Below are 23,432 nucleotides of genomic sequence, written 5' to 3' on the forward strand. Positions count from 1 at the left end.
GGTTATACCAGCTGTACATATATAATTATATACAGAAGATATCCAGGTTATACCAGCTGTACATATATAATTATATACAGGAGATGCCCAGGTTATACCAGCAGTACATATATAATTATATACAGTAGATGCCCAGGTTATACCAGCTGTACATATATAATTATATACAGGAGATGCCCAGGTTATACCAGCTGTACATATATAATTATATACAGAAGATACCCAGGTTATACCAGCTGTACATATATAATTATATACAGGAGATGACCAGGTTATACCAGCTGTACATATATAATTATATACAGGAGATACCCAGGTTATAGCAGCTGTACATATATAATTATATACAGGAGATGACCAGGTTATACCAGCTGTACATATATAATTATATACAGGAGATGACCAGGTTATACCAGCTGTACATATATAATTATATACAGGAGATACCCAGGTTATACCAGCTGTACATATATAATTATATACAGGAGATAACCAGGTTATACCAGCTGTACATATATAATTATATACAGGAGATAACCAGGTTATACCAGCTGTACATATATAATTATATACAGGAGATGCCCAGGTTATACCAGCTGTACATATATAATTATATACAGAAGATATCCAGGTTATACCAGCTGACATATATAGTTATATGCAGGAGATACCCAGGTTATAGCAGCATGTAGATGAGCACAGTCTGCATTTCCTAGGCGTGTGCACTGAGTCCTGTAACAATCGCCTTGCTTGGCTGGGATGACAGTGGATATACTCGGCCCCTGTGCCCCGGGTGGAGTGTAATAACGGTATAATGCTGTTGCTGTACTTTGCTCTCAGTGCAGAACTATCTATAAATGAGATTATTCGCTCTCAGTGTCCATTGTGCTGCGTGCGCTGATGATCTGCGGCCGCTGCACATAACATCACATTATATTCCCGTTCCGTCACTCTTTAGCTCATGACATCCATATTGTCATCCTTGATTATAATATACCCATCACCGCAGTGCGTTCCCATCACTGCCGGCTTCCCCCAGGGGCTTACAGGAATTAGCTGTTCCAGCAGTCTTAACACAATCATGTGAAGTGACATGAAGCATTTCTCCTCCGTCCGCGTTCCCTCAACTACTTTCCTGAAATCTTCTTTCCATAATATTTCCATCTCATTACAGAGAAGCTACCGACTTGTAGCCAGGGATTATGTCATCCGCACGTCTCAGCACGGAGCGGCACATCCTCGGCTCTGCCAACCTGACAGCCCCAGATAAAGTGCACCGACTTCTGCAAAATTACCTTCCGCATAATTAATATGCTTATTAACATTGGGGACGCTAACGAAGGCTCGCCAAATAAAAGAGGGCAATTTCCTAACTGCTGCTTCAGATCTGTGCAGAAATTATAAATCCTTCACCCTCTTTAATAAATAATAAAAAAAATGATAAAACAATAATTTATATACAGTAGTGTTCAAAATAAATAGCAGTGCGTTCAAAAATACGAGTTAAGCACAGAATCTTTCTACTAGTTGTTATTTCCAGCATTGGGAACATTGCATAATGTTTTCTAATTCAAAACCTGAAGAGAAATGTAGATAATTTTTAACTACTTTAGAGAAAATAACAAAAAATGAACATTGGGCTGTTCTAAAAAATAGCAGTGTCTGCATTTGTCTTTACAAACTCACAATATGTCTTCTCTCTTTTTTGAGGATTTAGCATTCCTGTGAATCACTAACCTAATATTTAGTTGTATACCCACAGTTTTTTAGAGCTGCTTCACATCTATGTTGCATAGAGTCAACCAACTTCTGGTCCCTGTCACCTGTTATTCCAGCCCAGGATGCTTTGACTACATTCCACAATTTTTTGGCATTTGTTGGCTTTACCTCAGAAATGGCATTTTTGATGTCACCCCACAAGTGTTCTATTGGATTAAGGTCTGGGGAATGGGCTGGCCACTCCATAACCTCAATTTTGTTGGACTGGAACCAAGATTTTGCCCGTTTACTGGTGTGTTTAGGGTCATTGTCTTGTTGAAACACCCATTTCAAGGGCATAGGCATATCCTCTTCAGCGTAAGGCAACATGACCTCTTCAAGTATTTTAATATATGCAAACTGGTCCATGATCCCTGGTATGTGGTAAATAGGTCCAGCACCATAGTAAGAGAAACATGACCATATCATGATGCTTCACCACCATGGTTCACTGTCTTCAGAGTGTACTGTGGCTTGAATGCAGAATTTGGGGGTCGTTTGACGAACTGTATGTGACGCTTGGACCCAAAAAGAACATTTTTACTTTCATCAGTACACAAAATGTTTCTCTATTTCTCTTTAGGCCAGTTGATGTGTTCTTTGACAAATTGTATCCGCTTCAGAACATGTCTTTTTTTAACAGTGGGACTTTGCGGTGACTTCATGCTAAGAGATTAGCTTCACACAGGCGTCTTCTAACTGTCACAGTACTTACAGGTAACTTGAGACCGTCTGTGATCATCCTGGAGCTGATCATTGGCTGAGCCTTTGCTATTCTGGCTATTCTTTGATCCATTCGAATGATAGTCTTCCATTTTCTTTCACGTCCCTCTGGTTTTGCTTTCCAATTTAAAGCATTGTAGATCATTTTAGCTGAACAGCCTATCATTGTCTGCACTTCTTTATACGTTTTACCTTCTCCAATCAACTTTTTAATCAAAGTACGCGGTTCTTCTGAACAATGTCTCGAACGACCAATATTTCTCAGGCTTTCAAGGAGAAATGCATGTACAACATGTGCTGGCTTCACCCTTAAAAAAAGGCCCCTGATTCACACCTGTTTCTGCACAGAATGATTGACCTCACTAATTGACCTCCACACTGCTATTATTTTGAACACTCCCTCTTTCAATTAATTATTCAAATACACAAACTCAAAAACCTGCAGATCATGAATGCGGAGTCTGGTGGTTTTCTTAGAATCTACGGCACCAACTGGTAAATTGTTTGACATGTGGTAATATAATTTATACCAAAAACAGGGATTAATCTGGTTAGTCATATTGGACGGCTATTATTTTGAACACTACTGTATGCACAAATGACCAGACAAAAAAACCCCCTACAAACTCCAAATTAAACTACTAAAAAAATTCTGACCCCACCCCAGGCCCCAGACACCTAGATAAGCTTAGATCTATAACTAATTTAGATGCCCAGACAAGTCCCTCAAAAGATTCATTCTGATCCCAAAATTACTGCAAACCCCAGACCAATTTATGATTCTCAACCACTGGAACAGATTCTGAAAGTAATTCAAAGAGTAAATTAAGACCCCAGGTCATACCCCTAAAAATTCAGACCAAACCCAGCGAAAATAAATTCAGGCCACAGAATATTTATAATGACCACAGGCAAGATAAACATCCCCAATTCACATCAGGACTACAAGATCCCAGGTACTTTCAGCTGCATCACATCAAATGTAGTGCACTTAATTATATGTACCAAATGTCCATCTGGGGGTCTGTGTGTTTAGGAGATGGGGCAAAAACTTAGGACAAGGATGTATTCTCATCGCCGCACAATAAAAGAAGAAAAAATAGATCTACCTGTGGCCAAGAATTTTTGTTTCCCTGATCACAACATCACAGACATGAAATTATTGGTATTAAAAGGTAATAGAGACAGAAACGTTTGGGAATATAAACTGATGGTGACCTTTGACACCTTCAGAGCATGGATTTATGTCATTCTACATCAAGTAAGGAATGTGCTCCTCAGAACATTGGGGTCATCATAACCCTGGACTAGACCTCAATCACCGGACAATAAAACTTTCACAGTCCTTATCTATGAACTAATCCTATATTTACGGTCAGAACTGTTTATCTTTCTCCCACAGTAATAGCTCTGCTTTATGTCACCTGTCTCATCTATTGCATTATTTCTGTGTCCTGTTTTGTATAAATATGTGACTCTTCAGATTTTGTGTTATACTAGCCTGATGAAAAGACTTGAGTAGTCTCGAAAGCTTGCAACTTGTTACCATCTTTTCAGTTAGCCATTAAAAGGCATCAACCACTGAGGACTCTCAAATCTTAATACTTTTCGACCACAGAATAAACATCCATAGTTACATAGACATAGTTACATAGTTTATAAGGCCGAAAAAAGACAAGTGTCCATCCAGTTCAGCCTATTTCTTGTGCACTGTAGCTATTCTGCAGCGTTAATCCAGGGGAAGGCAAAAAAAACCATGCGGTATAGGCCAATTTACATCATTGAGGAAAAATTCACTTCCCGACACCAATCTGGCAGTCAGGTTAAATCCCTGGATTAATTAACTATCACTAAGCATAAGATGTAATTTTATTGTTCTGAAGAAAGGCGTCCAGGCCTCTCTTGAACTCATTAAGTGAGTTAGACATCACCACTTCCTCTCCCAGAGAGTTCCAGAGTCTCACGGCTCTGACCGTAAAGAATCCCCTTCTATGCTGGTGCAGGAACCTCCTTTCCTCCAGACGCATAGTGTGCCCCCTCGTCTTTGTCACCATCCTTGGTATAAACAGGTCATGGGAGAGATCTCTGTACTGCCCCCTGATGTATTTATACATGTTTATGAGGTCTCCCCTAAGCCTTCTCTTTTCCAACGTAAATAGGCCTAATTTTGACAACCTCTCTAGGTATTCTAGTCCCTCCATTCTCTTTATTACCCTAGTCGCCCTCCTTTGGACCCTCTCTAGCTCCAATATGTCTTTCCTGAGAACCGGAGCCCAGAACTGTGCACAATATTCTAAGTGCGGCCTTACCAGCGCTTTATACAGAGGAAGAACAATGTTCTCATCATATGCCCCTATTCCTCTTCTGATGCATGCCATGACTCTATTTGCCTTCGCAGCTGCTGCCTGACACTGGGCACTCCAATTTAATTTGCTGTTAACCAAGACGCCCAGGTCCTTCTCCATGTCAGATTTCCCCAACGGTTTCCCATTTAATATGTATGGGTGACTGCTGTTTTTCTTTCCCATGTGCATGACCTTACATTTATGGGCATTGAACCCCATTTGCCATTTTTTGGCCCAACTCCCCAATTTATCTAAATCCTCCTGTAGCTGTGCCCTATCCTCATCTGTATTAACTACTTTACAAAGTTTAGTATCATCTGCAAATATTGCTATTTTACTATGCAACCCTTCCACTAGATCATTAATAAATATATTAAATAATATTGGGCCCAAGACAGACCCTTGAGGCACCCCGCTAGTAACCCTGACACACCCTGAGCTTACTCCATTGATAACCACCCTCTGCTTTCTATCACTCAGCCAGCTATTTACCCACTTGCACACATTATGCCCCAGACCAAGCATTCTCATTTTATATACCAACCTTTTGTGTGGCACAGTATCAAACGCTTTGGAGAAGTCCAGGTATACAACATCCACTGACTCTCCCCGGTCCAGCTGTGAGCTCACCTCCTCGTAGAAGGCCATCAGGAGCGATCCCTCATGAATCCATGTTGATATGGAGTTAGACAGTCATTATCATTAAGATATTCTACAATAGCATCTCTAAGAAATCCTTCAAACAATTTACCCACAACAGACGTTAAGCTGACTGCTCTATAGTTCCCAGGGTCACTTTTAGACCCCTTTTTGAATATTGGTACCACATTTGCTTGGCGCCAGTCTAGTGGGACAGTCCCTGTCCATAAAGAGTGCTTGAATATAAGATACAGCGGTCTGTCTATCACATTACTTAATTCTTTTAGTACCCGGGGGTGTATGCCATCTGGGCCTGGTGACTTGTCTATTTTGATATTATTTAGGCGTTTCTGAACTTCCTCCTGGGTTAGGTGGGTGATATTTAGCGGAGGGTTTACTTTATCACTCTGCATTTCCTCCGATAAATTGTTTTCTTTTGTGAAAACAGTGGAGAAGAAGCTATTGAGTAGGTTTGCTTTACCCTCATCGCCCTCTATGATTTTACCCAGGTTATTTTTCAGTGGGCCAACTCCATCAGTTTTAATCCTTTTACTGTTTATATAGTTAAAGAACAGTTTGGGATTCGTTTTACTTTCCTTGGCAATTAGTCTCTCTGTCTCCTCTTTTGCTATTCTTATTTGTTTCTTACAGATTTTGTTTTTTTCCCTATAAGATATTAGCGCTTCCTCGCTGCCTTCTTGTTTAAGTTTACCGAAAGCCCTTTTTTTGTTTTTCATTGCCCTCTTGACCTCCTTATTTAGCCACATTGGCTTCCTCCTATTCCTAGCCCTTTTATTCCCATAAGGTATGTACCTTCTACAGTGACTATGTAGGACTGTTTTGAAAATTTCCCATTTTCTATCCGTGCTCCTATTACTGAAGATACTATCCCAGTCTATAAGGTGAAGGGCATCTCTTAGCTGATATAAATTTCAAATAATTTCAGACCCCAGACCAAAACTCTAAATTAAAATAAATAAATAAGACCCCAAAGAAGAATTAAAAAATATTTCAAACCCTGGATAAGACAAAACAAAAAAATCCTGACCCCACAAAAGACCCTCAAATAAATTCAGACACCTAAATATGTGAGATTCTCAGACCAAACCCCAAAATATAAATTCAGACCCCAAATTAATTCCAGAGCAGACATTAAAATTGATTTAGGAAAAAATAATCTTCTATCCTGTCACCGCAGCTCCATGTCCGGTCCTCCGATGGCTCCGTCCGGTCTTCTCTTCGATCCAGATTTTCTGTCTCTGACTAGGCCTCGCGGGCCTCACATTGGGCGTGATGGACCTCAATGACCTCAGGAAGTTATCAGATAAAATCTCAGGGAGCTGTTGTGGCAGGACAGATGAGTAATGCGTAATCTTTTTTTTATTTCTTAACCCTTTCCCGGCCCACCACTTATTTTTCTTTGATGTCTTGGGGAGACCTCAAAGCATAATAAGCTTCTTTTTGGGGCATATTTGATTCTAACCAAATTTTATTTAGCTGCTTTAAGAACTAAATGAATTTTGGGAGATGCACTGATCTTTGGGAGATTTTGTTATTACTACCGTATCCTTTGCAGGCTATAAAGTTTTTATTTGCCCAGACATCTCCTTTAAAGAGAGCCTGTCACCAGGTGAGATGTGTCTGGTTTTTGCTCTTCTTTTATTCCTCTTGGTCCCCTGAGTAATTCATCTTTTGATTTTTTTAAATCCGTCATATGGTTCCAAAGATATGACACTTTTTATTTGAATGATCTGGAGTCACAGCACACAGGATTCCCTGGGAGGCGTGTCTTAATTACCCTTTGAACCACGCCCATTTTCCAAAGACCATAAAGATTAGCACTAAATAAAAAGGCTCATATCTCTGGAACCGTATGGCAGATTAAAAAAAAATAAAAAGTGGATTACTCAGGGGAGCAGCTGTAATAAAATAAGAGCAAAATCTGGCCATTTTTGACTTGATTATAGGTCCCCTTTAAGCCCTTATAACCATTTAGCTCTCTTCCTGTGCTGACCTCTATCACTGGACAGTGATACAGTTGGTGTCACTTCATACGACATGTGCCCAAAATCCAGATTAACACTTTCTACCCTGAACTATGGCTCTTGGATTAGATTGATAAGGGGCGCCATATGGTCGTGACTTCGACTCTTTTTTGCATACAAGTGCTGTGGCTGTGATAACATGGTGACAAGGAGGAGAGTGACTTTAATGTCAGATCTCCATTCCCAAGTTGCACATATGCCTAGATAGGAGGTAGAAGCACCATCAGCTATTTCTTGTCTGGGGTGATGGTATGAGAGGCTCTGTACAGCACTTTCCACCATCTTCAATACTTGCTCCGCACCCCTGTGAGATCCATCATAGCTTTTCTTCTTCTTTTCATCTTTTCCCCAAATAAAGAGATTAAAAATAAGTAACACTTGTGTCGGCATCAAGATGATAGATCATTCCCGAGAAGGCAACACCGAGGCCGCACCAGCATACTTCATGCAAAATCCTCTTATTTGATAGGTATTCTCCTCTGCGGGCCCGAGAGTCGTGATTACATTAGAAATTCCTCAGGCACCTCCTAAATGTCTAAATTCGCTCCTTTTCTCAGACACTTCAGTCCTTCCTGCCCCTTCAAGTAACAATATGAAGTGACACAAATCTCCCCCCAGCAGGGCACGGATCTTTCTGTTGATTCATATATTAAGAAATGTAATATTCAAGAAACTAAGAAACATTTATTTTTTTTTAAGTCACAGCTGCAAGAAGGAAGGAAGACGGAGAAATGTATTTATCCCCTTCCCTGTAATATACTGCAGTAAATGAAACCTGCAATCAATTATGCATTGTAATGAATTGTGACGGTAATGTTGCAGAATGCTTTATTACAGATGTAAACATTTAGAATTGATCTCCAGACCCCCTTCTTTGTCACTTCTTTGACGTCAATTCCCCACGTAATCTGTTCCAAACTTGCCGCTGTCAAGGCAAAAGGCTGCAAAACAATATGTGGAAAATAAACACTTCAAAAACATCTTCAGGACAGGAATCGTATAAAAAAAAGTATAGTTTCCGGAATAATATTTGATGTTGATCTTGGTGCCGAGGGATGGGCTCCTGATTTTAACAAGCAGCCAAACCGAACAAGCGGAGGTGCAGTAAAGAAGGAGGGGAAATAATTATAGTAACAATGTTATATGATTAAATATGGAATGTGGTTTTCAGATTACTATAGATACGGTGGCGAAACTGTAGCCAATGATCACAGATGGGGGTAATCTGCAGTTATTGATCACAGCTGTGGATGATCCGGAGATATTGATCACAGCTGTGGGTGATCTGGAGTTATTGATCACAGCTGGGGGTGATCTGCAGTTATTGATCACAGCTGGGGGTGATCTGAAGTTATTGATCACAGCTGTGGGTGATCTGGAGATATTGATCACAGCTGTGGGTGATCTGGAGTTATTGATCACAGCTGTGGGTGATCTGCAGTTATTGATCACAGCTGTGGATGATCTGGAGTTATTGATCACAGCTATGGATGATCTGGAGATATTGATCACAGCTGTGGGTGATCTGGAGTTATTGATCACAGCTGTGGGTAATCTGGAGTTATTGATCACAGCTGTGGATGATCTGGAGTTATTGATCACAGCTATGGATGATCTGGAGTTATTGATCACAGCTGTGGATGATCTGGAGTTATTGATCACAGCTGTGGAAGATCTGAAGTTATTGATCACAGCTGTGGATTATCTGAAGTTATTGATCACAGCTGTGGGTGATCTGGAGCTATTGATCACAGCTGTGGATGATCTGGAGTTATTGATCACAGCTGTGGATGATCTGGAGTTATTGATCACAGCTGTGGGTGATCTGGAGCTATTGATCACAGCTGTGGATGATCTGGAGTTATTGATCACAGCTGTGGATGATCGGGAGTTATTGTTCACAGCTGTGGGTGATCGGGGGTTATTGATCACAGCTGTGGGTCATCTGGAGTTATTGATCACAGCTGTGGATGATCTGGAGTTATTGATTACAGCTGTGGGTAATCTGGAAATATTGATCACAGCTGTGGATGATCGGGAGTTATTGATTACAGCTGTGGGAGATCTGGAGTTATTGATCACAGCTGTGGGTGATTTGGAGTTATTGAGCACAGCTGTGGGTGATCTGGAGTTATTGATTACAGCTGTGGGTGATCTGGAGTTTTTGATCACAGCTGTGGATGATCTGGAGTTATTGATCACAGCTGTGGGTGATCTGGAGTTTTTGATCACAGCTGTGGATGATCTGGAGTTATTGATCACAGCTGTGGATGATCGGGAGTTATTGTTCACAGCTGTGGGTGATCGGGGGTTATTGATCACAGCTGTGGGTCATCTGGAGTTATTGATCACAGCTGTGGATGATCTGGAGTTATTGATCACAGCTGTGGGTGATCTGGAGTTATTGATCACAGTTGTGGATTATCTGAAGTTATTGATCACAGCTGTGGGTGATCTGGAGATTCTGATCACAGCTGTGGGTGATCTGGAGTTACTGATCACAGCTGTGGGTGATCTGGAGTTATTGATCACAGCAGTGGATGATCTGGAGTTATTGATCACAGCTGTGGATTATCTGGAGACACCGATCTCAGCTGTGGATGATCTGAAGTTATTGATCACAGCTGTAGATGATCTGGAGTTATTGATCACAGCTGTGGGTGATCTGGAGTTATTGATCACAGCAGTTGATGATCTGGAGCTATTGATCACAGCTGTGGATGATCTGGAGACACCGGTCACAGCTGTGGATGATCTGGAGTTATTGATCATAGCGGTGGATGATTTGGAGTCACTGATCATAACTGTGGAAGATCTGGAGTCACAGATCATAAGGCTGGGGTCACATGACCATATATTCTCTCATGCGAGAAAGTCGGTCCAGTTATGCTGATCACACTCTGATCAGAGTTTGATCACAGCGTGATCACAGTGTGATCCGACTTTCTTGGATGAGGAGAAGATGATAAAAATAAATTTCTCCATTATCTCTATTCTGTCAGTGGCAAATTCACAGCTGTTTCAACTCTTCTATGATGCTTGTTTCTGAAACTAAAGCAGTATTGCTACTGAACTAGTTATCTGCCCTCTTAGAATCTGTCTTCTTTTGTGTCCACATGCTTTCAGGGAATCATTCCAAGTCTACTTCCGGAACGTCTCTGTTCTTTCCTTTAGTACCGGCTGTCACCATTGCTCAACATTTTGTGCTGGAATATGTATTTTTCCTCTGTAACTTCTTACATTTATTACAGTTTCTTGAGCAAACATGATGCTTACACTGAGTGGTGCCGCTCGGCAAGACTCCAGAACCTGCTGAGTGCGTTGTAAAGAACATGCTGTGGTCTGTCGTCAATCTCTGCTAACCCAGTCATAAAATTTATTGGTTGATGTGGCATGTCAGGGACAACACACATAACTAATGACAGGAGGAAACCGAGGGGGGCGCCGAGCTAGAAATACGGTCAAGCAAAAACAGAGCGCCAAATGGTGTGTATGCTAAAACTCAAAAAGATGCAGCTGATTCCCATTGTAATTCCAGTTGAATAAAAAAAAGTCTTATACATTTATAACTGTACTAGATGGTGGCCCGATTCTAACGCATCGGGTATTCTAGAATAGATATGCGGCCGACCGGGCGCAATAAGCAGAACGTTGTTTAAATTTGGCGCCAAAATTGCTGATTGGTCGCGGCCGGCAACCGCGACTAATCAGCAAAACGGTGTTTAAATTTGGCGGCAATATCGCTGATTGGTCACGGGTGGCGGCCGCGACCAATCAGCGAACTGTGTTAGTGAGGACCGGAGAGCTTGTTTAAATTCGGCGATAAAATCGACCAATCAGCAGAGCGTTGTTTAAATTTGGCGGCAATCTCGCTGATTGGTCTCGGCCAGCCGGCGGCCGGGACCAATGAGCAGAGCGGTGTTTAAATTTGGCGCCAAAATCGCTGATTGGTAGCGGTCGCCGGCAGCCGCGACCAATCAGCAGAGCGTTGTTTAAGTTTGGCACCAATCTCGCTGATTGGTCGCGGCTGGCGGCCGCGACCAATCAGCAAAGCGGTGTTTACATTTGGCGCCAATCTCGCTGATTGGTCACGGTGGCCGGCCGCGATTAATCAGCAGAGCGGCGTTTACATTTGCCGCCCATCTCGCTCATTGGTCGCGGCCGGCCACCGCGACCAATCAGCAGAGCGGCGTTTAAATTTGCCGCCCATCTCGCTGATTGGTCGCGTCTGGCGACCGCGACCAATCAGCAGAGCGGCGTTTAAATTTGCCGCCCATCTCGCTCATTGGTCGCGGTGGCCGGCCACAATTAATCAGCAGAGCGGCGTTTAAATTTGCCGCCCATCTCGCTCATTGGTCGCGGCCGGCCACCGCGACCAATCAGCAGAGCGGCGTTTAAATTTGCCGCCCATCTCGCTGATTGGTCACGGCCGGCCACCGCGACCAATCAGCACAGCGACGTTTAAATTTACCGCCCATCTCGCTGATTGGTCACGGTCGGCCACTGCGACCAATCAGCACAGCGGCGTTTAAATTTGCCGCCCATCTTGCTGATTGGTCGCGGCCGGCCACCGCGACCAATCAGCAGAGCGACGTTTAAATTTGCCACCCATTTCGCTGATTGGTCGCGGTCGGCCGGCCACCGCGACCAATCAGCAGAGCGGCGTTTAAATTTGGCGCCAATCTCGCTGATTGGTCGCGGTGGCCGGCCGCTACCAATCAGCAGAGCGGCATTTAAATTTGCAGCCCATCTCGCTGATTGGTAGAGGCCGGCTACCGCGACCAATCAGCAGAGCGGCGTTTAAATTTGCCGCCCATCTCGCTGATTGGTCGCGGCCGGCCACCATGACCAATCAGCAGAGCAGCGTTTAAATTTGCCGCCCATCTCGCTGATTGGTCGCGGTGGCCGGCCGCTACCAATCAGCAGAGCGGCGTTTAAATTTGCCACCCATCTCGCTGATTGGTCGCGGTGGCCGGCCGCGACCAATCAGCAGAGCGGGGTTTAAATTTGCCGCCCTTCTCGCTGATTGGTCGCGGCCGGCCACCGCGACCAATCAGCGTCGTATTAGTGTGGGCCCGGGAGCGGCGCTGCTTGTGCTGCTCCGTATTAGCGAGGACCGGGGAGCGGCGCTGCCTGTGCGGCTCCTTCTGCTGCGAGAAGCCGGGAGATGAGCGGCTGCTCGCAGCAGAAGCATCCCGACCGGCGGCACCGCTCCCCGGTCCTCCGTTCACACTTGCTGTCGGGAGATCAGCGGGCCAAGCCGCTGATCTTCCGACGTTAGCCGCATGGAGGTCAGCGGCGCCGGTCGGGGTAGTTGTGCTGCTAGCGCCGCTCATCTCCCCGCTGCATCGCCGCTGACCTCCGTCCGCCAGATGAGCCGCTAATGGCCGCCATCTTTTTTCAGAAATCCCGTGGCGCTGATTGGCTGCTGCCGGACCAATGAGCGACACGGGATTTCCAGGACAGACAGACAGACAGACGGGATAAGACGATTATATATATAGATTCTTATCAAGAAGGCAGTATTATAGTAGTTATATTCTTGTACATAGGAGCAGTATTATAGTAGTTATATTCTTGTACATAGGGGGCAGTATTATAGTAGTTATATTCTTGTACATAGAAGCAGTATTATAGTAGTTATATTCTTGTATATAGGAGCAGTATTATAGTAGTTATATTCTTGTACATAGGAGCAGTATTATAGTAGTTATATTCTTGTACATAGGGGCAGTATTATAGTAGTTATATTCTTGTACATAGGAGGCAGTATTATAGTAGTTATATTCTTGTACATAGGGGGCAGTATTATAGTAGTTATATTCTTGTACATAGGGGCCGTATTTTAGTAGTTATATTCTTGTACATAGGAGTAGTATTATAGTAGTTATATTCTTGTACATAGGGGCAGTATTATAGTAATTATATTCTTGTACATAGGAGTAGTATTATAGTAGTTATATTCTTGTACATAGGGGGCAGTATTATAGTAGTTATATTCTTGTACATAGGGGCAGTATTATCTAATATATATAATTGTCTTATCCCGTCTGTCTGTCTGTCTGTCTTTCTGTCTTTATGTCTGTCTTTCTGTCTGTCTGCCTGTCTGTCTGTCCAGGAAATCCCACGTCGCTGATTGGTCAGACCACGGCCATTCAGCGACACGGGATTTCAGAACAAGATTGCGCCCGTTAGCGGCTCACCCTCACACGCTCACCCTCACACGCTCACCCTCACACGCTCACGCTCTGACGCTAACGCTCAGACGCTCACGCTCTCACACTCACGCTTTGACGCTCACGCTCGGACGCTCACGCTCACGCTCTGAAGCTCACGCTCGGACGCTCACGCTCTGACGCTCACGCTCACGCTCTGAAGCTCACGCTCGGCCGCTCATGCTCACGCTCTGACGCTCACGCTCACGCTCTGACGCTCACACTCTGACACTCACACTCTGACGCTCACGCTCTGATGCTCAGGCTCTGACGCTCACGCTCAGGCTCTGACGCTCATGCTCACGCTCTGTCGCTCACGCTCTGATGCTCACGCTCACGCTCTGATGCTCACGCTCAGGCTCTGACGCTCACGCTCTGACGCTCAAGCTCTGACGCTCTGACGCTCAAGCTCTGACGCTCTGACGCTCACGCTCAGACGCTCTGACGCTCACGCTCTCACGCTCTGACGCCCACGCTCTGACGCTCAAGCTCACGCTCTGGTGCTCACGCTCACGCTCGGACGCTCACGCTCGGACGCTCACGCTCTCACGCTAATGTCACGCTCTGACGCTCACGCTCTCACGCTAACGTCACGCTCACGCTGGGGCGCTCACGCTCTCACGCTCACGCTGGGGCGCTCACGCTCTCACGCTCACGTGCTCACGCTCTGATGCTCACGCTCGGACGCTCACGCTCGGAAGCTCACTCTCACGCTCTGACGCTCATGCTCTGACGCTCACGCTCTGATGCTCACGCTCGGACGCTCACGCTCTGATGCTCACGCTCGGACGCTCACGCTCTGACGCTCATGCTCGGACGCTCACACTCACGCTCTGACGCTCACGCTCTGACGCTCATGCTCGGACGCTCACGCTCTGACGCTCACGCTCACGCTCGGACGCTCACGCTCTGATGCTCACGCTCACACTCTGACGCTCACGCTCAGACACTCACGGTCAGACGCTCACGCTCTGATGCTCACGCTCTGACGCTCACGTTCGGACGCTCACGTTCGGACGCTCACGCTCTGACGCTCACGCTCGGACGCTCATGCTTTGACGCTCACGCTCACGCCCTGACGCTCACGCTCTGACGCTCATGCTTTGACGCTCACGCTCACGCTCTGACGCTCGGATGCTCACGCTCTGACGCTCACGCTCAGGCTCTGACGCTCAGGCTCTGACGCTCACGCTCTGACGCTCAAGCTCTGACTCTCACACTCACGCTCTGATGCTCACGCTCTGACGCTCACGCTCACGCTCTGACGCTCACACTCAGGATCTCACGCTCACGCTCTAACGCTCACGCTCTGACGCTCACGCTTTGACGCTCACCCTCGGACGCTCACCTTCGGACGCTCACGCTCTGACGCTCACGCTCAGATGCTCACGCTCACGCTCTGATGCTCACACGCTCACGCTCTGACGCTCATGCTCAGATGCTCACGCTCTGACGCTCACGCTCTGACGCTCATGCTCTGATGCTCACGTTCTGACACTCACGCTCTGACACTCACGCTCACGCTCTGACGCTCACGCTCGGACGCTCACGCCCGGACGCTCATGCTTTGACGCTCATGCTCACGTTCTGACGCTCACGCTCTGACGCTCACACTCACGCTCTGACGCCTACTCTTGGACGCTCACGCTCGGACGCTCATGCTTTGACGCTCACGCTCACGTTCTGACGCTCACGCTCTGACGCTCACACTCACGCTCTGACGCTCACGCTCTGATGCTCACACTCACGCTCTGACGCTCACGCTCAGGCTCTGACGCTCACGCTCTGACGCTCACGCTCTGACGCTCGGACGCTCACGCTCTGACGCTCACACTCACGCTCTGACGCTCACGCTCTGACGCTCACGCTCAGGCTCTGACGCTCACCCTCGGACGCCAACCCTTGGACGCTCACGCTCACACTCACGCTCTGATGCTCACGCTCTGACGCTCAGGCTCTGACGCTCACGCTCTGATGCTCACGCTCAGGCTCTGACGCTCACACTCACGCTCTGGCGCTCACGCTCTGACGCTCACACTCAAGCTCTGACACTCACACTCACGCTCTGACGCTCACGCTCTGACGCTCACACTCACGCTCTGACGCTCACGCTCTGACGCTCAGGCTCTGACGCTCAGGCTCTGACGCTCACGCTCAGGCTCTGACGCTCACACTCAGGCTCTGACGCTCACGCTCTGATGCTCACGCTCGGACGCTCACGCTTTGACGCTCACCCTCGGACGCTCACGCTCACGCTCAGGCTCTGACGCTCACACTCACGCTCTGACGCTCACGCTCTGACGCTCAGGCTCTGACGCTGAGGCTCTGACGCTCACACTCACGCTCTGACGCTCACGCTCTGACGCTCACACTCAAGCTCTGACACTCACACTCACGCTCTGACGCTCACGCTCTGACGCTCACACTCACGCTCTGACGCTCAGGCTCTGACGCTCAGGCTCTGATGCTCACGCTCTGACGCTCTGACGCTCACGCTCTGACGCTCACTCTCAGACGCTCACTCTCTGACGCTCACTCTCTGACGCTCACTCTCTGACGCTCACGCTCTGACGCTCATGCTCTGACGCTCATGCTCTGACGCTCACGCTCTGACGCTCACGCTCACGCTCTGACGCTCACGCTCAGGCTCTGACGCTCACGCTCTGACGCTCACGCTCTAACGCTCACGCTCTGACGCTCACACTCTGACGCTCATGCTCTGACACTCACGCTCACCCTCGGACGCTCACCCTCGGACGCTCACCCTCGGACGCTCACGCTCAGACGCTCACCCCCAGATGCTCACCCTCACACGCTCCCACGCTCACCCTCACACGCTCCCACGCTCATCCTCACACTCTCACCCTCACACGCTCACCCTCACACCCTCACATTCTCACCCTCCCACGCTCACCTGCTCCCACGCTCACCCGCTCCCACGCTCACCCTCACACGCTCATCCTGTGCTAGCCGGTCATCTCCCTCACACGCTCACCCTGTGCTAGCCAGTCATCTCCCGGCTGCTCGCAGCAGAAGTACCCCGACCGGCGGCCTCGCTCCCCGGCCCTCCAAAATTCATTAGGGGCCCCGGGGGGATACATTGGGGGGTTAATTTAAAGTAGTACACATTATGTTCCTGTACATAGGGTCAATATTATAGTAGCTATATTCTTGTACATAGGAGCAGTATTATAGTAGCTATATTCTTGTACATAGGAGCAGTATTATAGTATTATATTATGAAGCAGCGACTCAAGGAGAAGTCATTATTATGGGAGACTTCAACTACCCTGAAATACATTGAGGGACAGAAACATGTAGTTCAAGCAAAGGTAATAGGTTTTTGACTACTATGAGAGACAATTACCTTTCACAACTGGTTCAGGACCCAACAAGAAGGGGGGCACTGCTAGACCTAATATTAACCAATAGGCCAGACCGCATATCAAATATACGAGTTGGGGGTCACTTGGGTAATAGTGATCACAAAATAATACGTTTTCATGTAACCTTTAATAAGATGTGTAGTAGAGGGGTTACAAGGACACTAAACTTCAGGAAGGCAAATTTGCAACTCTTAAGAGATGATCTTAGTGCAATAAACTGGGACGATATCCTGAGACATAAAACTACACAAAGCAAATGGGAGACATTTATCAACATCCTGAATAGGGCCTGTGTACAATATATATACCCTATGGGAATAAACATGCTAGAAATAGGAGGAAACCACTATGGCTAAATAGAGCTGTAAGGGGCACAATAAGTGACAAAAAGAAAGCATTTAGAGAACTAAAGCAAGTAGGTTGTGATGAGGCATTAAATAAATATAGAAAATTAAATAAATTATGTAAAAAACAAATCAAGGCAGCAAAGATTGAGGCAGAGAGAATCATTGCCAGAGAAAGTAAAAATAATCCCAAAATATTCTTTAACTACATGAATAGTAAAAAACTAAAAAATGATAGTGTTGGCCCCCTTAAAAATAGTCTGTGTGAAATGGTGGATGAGGATGAGGAAAAAGCCAATATGCTAAATGATTTTTTTTCAACCGTATTTACACAAGAAAATCGCATGACAGAAAACATGATCAGTGATGACAAAAATTCTCCAGTAAATGTCACTTGCTTAACCCAGCAGGAAGTACGGCGGCGTCTAAAAATCACTAAAGTTGACAAATCCCCGGGCCCGGATGGGATACACCCGCGAGTACTGCAGGAATTAAGTAACGTCATAGATAGACCATTATTTTTAATCTTTAAAGATTCCATAATAACAGGGTCTGTACCACAGGACTGGCGTATAGCAAATGTGGTGCCAATATTCAAAAAGGGGACAAAAACCGAACTTGGAAATTATAGGCCGGTAAGCTTAACCTCTACTGTGGGTAAAATCCTGGAGGGTTTCCTAAGAGATGCTACACTAGAGTATCTGCAGAAGAATAACCTCATGACCCAATATCAACATGGGTTTACGAGGGACCGCTCCTGTCAAACTAATCTGATCAGTTTTTATGAGGAGGCAAGTTCCAGACTGGACCAGGGAAATGCAGCGGATGTTGTGTATATGGACTTTTCAAAAGCTTTTGATACGGTTCCACACAAAAGGTTGATACATAAAATGAGAACAATGGGGATAGGGGAAAATATATGTATGTGGGTTAAGAATTGGCTCAGTGATAGGAAACAAAGGATGGTTATTAATGGAAAACACTCAGACTGGGTCTCAGTTAACAGTGGGGTACCACAGGGGTCAGTATTGGGCCCCCTTCTTTTTAACATATTTATTAATGACCTTGTAGGGGGCATACAGAGTAATATTTCAATATTTGCAGATGACACTAAACTCTGCAGGGTAATCAATACAGAGGAGGACAATTTTATATTACAGGAGGATCTATGTAAACTAGAAGCTTGGGCTGATAAATGGCAAATGAGCTTTAATGGGGATAAATGTAAGGTAATGCACTAGGGCAGAGGAAATAAAATGTATAATTATATGCTTAATTGTAAAACACTGGGCAAAACTGTAACTGAAAAAGACCTGGGTGTATTGGTGGACGACAAGCTCACGTTTAGTGGCCAGTGTCAGGCTGCTGCTGCAAAGGCAAATAAAATAATGGGATGCATTAAAAGAGGCACAGATGCTCATGAGGAGAAGATAATTTTACCTCTATACAAGTCACTAGTGCGACCACACTTAGAATACTGTGTACAGTTCTGGTCTCCGGTGTATAAGAAAGACATAGCTGAACTAGAGCGGGTACAGAGAAGAGCGACCAAGGTTATTAGAGGACTGGGGGGTCTGCAATACCAAGACAGGTTATTAGAGGACTGGGGGGTCTGCAATACCAAGACAGGTTATTACACTTGGGGTTATTTACTGTGGAAAAACGAAGGCTTAGGGGTGATCTTATTACTATGTACAAGTATATGAGGGGAGAGTACAAAGACCCCTCTACTGATCTGTTTACTCTGAGGCCTGAGACTGGGACAAGGGGGCATCTTCTACGTCTGGAGCAAAGAAGGTTTAATCATAATCACAGACGCGGATTCTTTACTGTAAGAGCAGTGAGACTATGGAGCTCTCTGCCGCATGATGTTGTAATGAGTGATTCACTGTTAAAATTTAAGAAGGGCATGGATGCCTTTCTTGAAAAGTATAATATTACAGGTTATAAATACTAGATTCCTTTATAGGGCGTTGATCCAGGGGACTAGTCTGATTGTCGTATGGAGTCGGGAAGGAATTTTTTTCCCCAATGTGGAGCTTAGTATTTGCCACATGTTTTTTTTTTGCCTTCCTCTGGATCAACGAGTTAGGCTATGGGTTGAACTAGATGGACTCAGTCTTCCTTCAACCTTAAAAACTATGTTACTATGTTACTATATTCTTGTACATAGGGAGCAGTATTATAGTAGATATATTCTTGTACATAGGGGCCGTATTATAGTAGTTATATTCTTGTACATAGAGGCAGTATTATAGTAGTTATATTCTTGTACATAGGAGCAGTATTATAGTAGCTATATTCTTGTACATAGGAGCAGTATTATAGTAGTTATATTCTTGTACATAGGGGGCAGTATTATAGCAGTTATATTCTTGTATATAGGAGCAGTATTATAGTAGTTATATTCTTGTACATAGGGGCAGTATTATAGTAGTTATATTCTTGTACATAGGAGTAGTATTATAGTAGTTATATTCTTGTACATAGGAAGCAGTATTATAGTAGTTATATTCTTGTACATAGAGCAGGATTATAGTAGTTATATTCTTGTACATAGGAGCAGTATTATAGTAATTATATTCTTGTACATAGGAGCAGTATTATAGTAGTTATACTTTTGTACATAGGAGCAGTATTATAGTAGCTATATTCTTGTACATAGGAGCAGTATTATAGTAGTTATATTCTTGTATATAGGAGCAGTATTATAGTAGTTGTATTCTTGTACATAGGAGCAGTATTATAGTAGTTATATTCTTGTATATAGGGCAGCATTATAGTAGTTATATTATTGTACATAGGGAGCAGTATTATAGTAGTTATATTCTTGTACAAAGGAGTAGTATTATAGTAGTTATATTCCTGTATATAGGGGCAGTATTATAGTAGTTATATTCCTGTATATAGGGGCAGTATTATAGTAGTTATATTCTTGTACATAGGGGACAGTATTATAGTAGTTATATTCTTGCACATTGGGGCAGTATTATAGTAGTTATATTCTTGTACATAGGGGGCAGTATTATAGTAGTTATATTCAGGTACATAGGAGCAGTATTATAGTAGTCATATTCTTGTACATAGGGGCAGTATTGTAGTAGTTATATTCTTGTATATAGGGGCAGTATTATAGTAGTTATATTCTTGCACATAGGGAGCAGTATTATAGTAGTTATATTCTTGTACATAGGGGGCAGTATTATAGTAGTTATAATCTTGTACATAGGGGCAGTATTATAGTAGTTATATTCTTGTATACAGGGGCAGCATTATAGTAGTTATATTCTTGTACATAGGGAGCAGTATTATAGTAGTTATATTCTTGTACATAGGAGTAGTATTATAGTAGTTATATTCTTGTATATAGGGGCAGTATTATAGTAGTTATATTCTTGTACAGAGGGGACAGTATTATAGTAGTTATATTCTTGTACATAGGGGCAGTATTATAGTAGTTATATTCTTGTACATAGGGGGCAGTATTATAGTAGTTATATTCTTGTACATAGGAGCAGTATTATAGTAGTTATATTCTTGTACATAGGGGCAGTATTATAGTAGTTATATTCTTGTACATAGGGGGCAGTATTATAGTAGTTATATTCTTGTACACAGGAGCAGTATTATAGTGGTTATATTCTTGTACATAGGGAGCAGTATTATAGTAGTTATATTCTTGTACATAGAGCAGTATTATAGTAGTTATATTCTTGTACATAGGGAGCAGTATTATAGTAGTTATATTCTTGTACATAGGAGTAGTATTATAGTGGTTATATTCTTGTACATAGGAGCAGTATTATAGTAATTATATTCTTGTACATAGGGAGCAGGATTATAGTAGTTATATTCTTGTACATAGGGGCAGTATTTTAGTAGTTATATTCTTGTACATAGGAGTAGTATTATAGTAGTTATACTCTTGTACATAGGAGCAGTATTATAGTAGCTATATTCTTGTACATAGGAGCAGTATTATAGTAGTTATATTCTTGTATATAGGAGCAGTATTATAGTAGTTGTATTCTTGCACATAGGGGCAGTATTTTAGTAGTTATATTCTTGTACATAGGAGTAGTATTATAGTAGTTATATTCTTGTACATAGGGGCAGTATTATAGTAGTTATATCCTTGTACATAGAGCAGTATTATAGTAGTTATATTCTTGTACATAGGAGTAGTATTATAGTAGTTATATTCTTGTACATAGGAGTAGTATTATAGTAGTTATATTCTTGTACATAGGGAGCAGTATTATAGTAGTTATATTCTTGTACATAGGGGCAGTATTATAGTAGTTATATTCTTGTACATAGGGGCAGTATTATAGTAGTTATATTCTTGTATATAGGGGCAGCATTATAGTAGTTATATTATTGTACATAGGGAGCAGTATTATAGTAGTTATATTCTTGTACAAAGGAGTAGTATTATAGTAGTTATATTCCTGTATATAGTGGCAGTATTATAGTAGTTATATTCTTGTACATAGGGGACAGTATTATAGTAGTTATATTCTTGCACATTGGGGCAGTATTATAGTAGTTATATTCTTGTACATAGGGGGCAGTATTATAGTAGTTATATTCAGGTACATAGGAGCAGTATTATAGTAGTTATATTCTTGTACATAGGGGCAGTTTTGTAGTAGTTATATTCTTGTATATAGGGGCAGTATTATAGTAGTTATATTCTTGCACATAGGGAGCAGTATTATAGTAGTTATATTCTTGTACATAGGGGGCAGTATTATAGTAGTTATATTCTTGTACATAGGAGTAGTATTATAGTGGTTATATTCTTGTACATAGGAGCAGTATTATAGTAGTTATATTCTTGTACATAGGGAGCAGGATTATAGTAGTTATATTCTTGTACATAGGGGCAGTATTTTAGTAGTTATATTCTTGTACATAGGAGTAGTATTATAGTAGTTATACTCTTGTACATAGGAGCAGTATTATAGTAGCTATATTCTTGTACATAGGAGCAGTATTATAGTAGTTATATTCTTGTATATAGGAGCAGTATTAAAGTAGTTGAATTCTTGCACATAGGGGCAGTATTTTAGTAGTTATATTCTTGTACATAGGAGTAGTATTATAGTAGTTATATTCTTGTACATAGGGGCAGTATTATAGTAGTTATATCCTTGTATATAGAGCAGTATTATAGTAGTTATATTCTTGTACATAGGAGTAGTATTATAGTAGTTATATTCTTGTACATAGGAGTAGTATTATAGTAGTTATATTCTTGTACATAGGGAGCAGTATTATAGTAGTTATATTCTTGTACATAGGGGCAGTATTATAGTAGTTATATTCTTGTACATAGGGGCAGTATTATAGTAGTTATATTCTTGTATATAGGGGCAGCATTATAGTAGTTATATTATTGTACATAGGGAGCAGTATTATAGTAGTTATATTCTTGTACAAAGGAGTAGTATTATAGTAGTTATATTCCTGTATATAGGGGCAGTATTATAGTAGTTATATTCTTGTACATAGGGGACAGTATTATAGTAGTTATATTCTTGCACATTGGGGCAGTATTATAGTAGTTATATTCTTGTACATAGGGGGCAGTATTATAGTAGTTATATTCAGGTACATAGGAGCAGTATTATAGTAGTTATATTCTTGTACATAGGGGCAGTTTTGTAGTAGTTATATTCTTGTATATAATGGCAGTATTATAGTAGTTATATTCTTGCACATAGGGAGCAGTATTATAGTAGTTATATTCTTGTACATAGGGGGCAGTATTATAGTAGTTATATTCTTGTACATAGGGGCAGTATTATAGTAGTTATATTCTTGTATACAGGGGCAGCATTATAGTAGTTATATTCTTGTACATAGGGAGCAGTATTATAGTAGTTATAATCTTGTACATAGGAGTAGTATTATAGTAGTTATATTCTTGTATATAGGGGCAGTATTATAGTAGTTATATTCTTGTACATAG

This window comes from Phyllobates terribilis, unplaced genomic scaffold (genome assembly GCF_046119375.1).
Source record: "Phyllobates terribilis strain yellow unplaced genomic scaffold, ASM4611937v1 Scaffold_4__5_contigs__length_816908805, whole genome shotgun sequence".
Lineage (NCBI taxonomy): Eukaryota > Metazoa > Chordata > Amphibia > Anura > Dendrobatidae > Phyllobates > Phyllobates terribilis.